The following is a 2,500-nucleotide window of genomic DNA, read 5'->3' as shown; positions in this document are numbered from 1 at the left end:
CAGCCCCGGCTTATGACTCAGAGAGGGAGAGAGAGAGAGAGAGAGTGATGCAGGCACACATACACAAATGACCCAAAGCTTATGTACACAGTTGCCTCACTTACCTTCTCAATTAAGCGATACAGGGGAGGCAGTTCAATAAGCACAGTGGCTGCTTTGTAGCTCTTCTCCTTGGAAAAGGTCAAAAAGAAGCATTGTTTGGGGAAAAAAATAAAGAGGGGGTGGGAGAGATGGGGAGGGAGATCGCTATTCTTTAAGTTTAAAATAATGAGGTCCTCAAGGATCCGCCAAGTAATTGTGTTGACCGCATCCGAGCTACAGGTGTCCTCCTTTTAGTATCTTGCAGTCCAAGGCTGTCTGTCTCCGTCCTGGCTGAAGACAACTTACCTAAAGCAGCGTGTGAGGAGCCGAGTTGAATGAAGTCAGGGCTTTATCAGCTGCAAAATGCAATCCCTTACCAGCCAGACATAATACAGCAAAAGAAAAGGTCACTCAGTTATTACTGAGCCAGCGGAGCCCAGGCAGCTCTTGTGGAAGACCACAGAGAAGCAGCTCCCTTCCGATTTAAGGCTATTTACCTCTCTCCCCCTCCACCCACCCACCCACCCTTCCTCTCCCCCCTCCTCCCTCCCGGCTCCCCCTTTCTCTCTCTCTCTCCCTCTCGCTTTCTCTCCCGTTCTGCAGCTCGCTCAAGTACAGCCGCCCTCGGAAAGTGCAAAGCAGCCAGGAGACAGATTGGGCTTTGTTGGTAATTTCCCATGGTGAAAATTTACAAGCCTGCAAGTGCAGTCAGCAAAACCACATGCATATGCTAGACACAAACACCAGGGACACACGCACACACAAGTGACCTCTGCCGAAGCGGCTCAGCATCACCTTCCCAGAGAGTGCTCCCGGAGCACACCCGGGCAAAGCCCCCAGCACTCCTCCCAAAATACTTGGCTTAAACAAAACCAGAAGTTGCCCACGCGGAAAGGAAAAAAAAAAAAAAAAATATGAAAAAGAACAAGCCCAAAAAAAAAAAAAAAAAAAAAAAAAGGCAGCAAGATACATATCTCTCTATTAATGAGTAATGAGAAAAATCCCTGAAGGTGAAAACTCTGCCTCTGTCTGTGCTAGATGTGAGCTGCACAGACAGCAGAGGAAACTCCAGTGTGAAAGTTTGCTGCTCCCCGGCTGTGCAGCCCCGCTGGCCACAGCCACCCCCTCACTGCTCTGCTGAAACTGAATTCTGGACTCCGAGCCATCCCCCCACAGCATCCCCGTCCCAGGAGCTGGGGACAGATCCTCATTCTCTACCCTGTGTTGGAGGGGGGAAAGAAAATAAAATACAGACATGGGGGTTGCAATAGGTGCCGAACACCCTTGACCACAGGACAGACAGACATGCAGACACACAAGAGGTAGAGCATACTTTGATATTCAGTCACGCTCACAGATGATTGTTTCTTCGTGTTTTATAATCAAGATGTTGAGCCTAGCCTACTGTAAATAAAGTTAAAAAAATCCAAAGCATCTTCCTCTAAGAGCCATCTGCAGTTGGAGAAAGACCAGATTAAGAATTTGTGAATACAGTTTTCAGACTTCAAAGTGAATATCTGTTGTCTGCTATTAGAAGCACCACGCTAGATTTCCACAAAGCTTTGAAAGATGTCAGCTTACAATATACCCTAAATTTGAATGACACTCATATTATAGAAGTCTTTCAAGACTCAAGAAAGATTTAAAAGCATTGAAGTGCTCTGCCATCTACACCCCTCCCTCGTATAATCCAGCAGCTCTAATAAAAATCAAAGCAACCTCAGAAATGTATATGTTTAGGACAGGTTCCCCCACCACTCCCCCCCACCCCCCTTTGTAAGCTTCTTTTTTTTAAAATACATATAAATATACATATATAAAGGTTCCTGTAACAAGCATACTGTGCAATGAACAATTCCTGAATTTCTTGCCCCCTCTCCCTCTAAGTAGTAACAAAACTCAGCCACAACCAACCTGAGCAAGAACCCGAAAAGCACAAGCAGAGGCAGCAGGCTAACAGAGCCCCTTTCTGCTGATTTGATCTGCACATAGAGAAAAGCCAAACTTGAGAGAAACCTGCTCCTCTCCTCTCCTGCACGCACCCATAGGCTCAAGAGAGCCTCACTTCCCCTGTTTATAGACTACCTCTGCCACAAGCACTCTGGAAATACAGCAGTGTGAGTGTGTGTGTGCCTCTCTCCACCAATGCACTTGGAGAAGGAGAAGAAAAGAGGGAGGGAGAAGTTATGTGTGGGGAAAGGGAGAAATAAAATCAAAACAAATGGTACAGCTAATGAGGACAATTAAATTAATTATGTTCAAGAAGATGAGATTTTTTTTCCCTCCAACTGTATGATCTGTTACCCCTCGCTGGCAACTGCTGCTCTGTAATTCATGGCAACTGATTAGTGCATCTATGCAAATCTTTGTTTAAATCATTCAACTAATTAAATGATGGGATTATTCCTCTGCCTACGGT

At 45.8% G+C, this 2,500-nt stretch overlaps 1 protein-coding gene across 1 annotated transcript in view; it reads right to left on the bottom strand.

Moving 5' to 3' along the window:
• Positions 1–528, bottom strand: part of LMO3 (LIM domain only 3) — a 55,230-nt gene extending 54,702 nt beyond the window's left edge. Inside the window, exon 1 of the mRNA XM_079304791.1 lies at positions 388–528. The gene's annotated coding sequence lies outside the window, so the exon portion shown is untranslated. The remainder of the gene's footprint in view (positions 1–387) is intronic.
• Positions 529–2,500: the final 1,972 nt, after the last annotated feature.

Source organism: Erithacus rubecula, assembly GCF_903797595.1.
Source record: "Erithacus rubecula genome assembly, chromosome: 4".
Taxonomy (NCBI): Eukaryota; Metazoa; Chordata; class Aves; order Passeriformes; family Muscicapidae; genus Erithacus; species Erithacus rubecula.
This window is presented reverse-complemented; position numbering and strand designations above follow the sequence as displayed.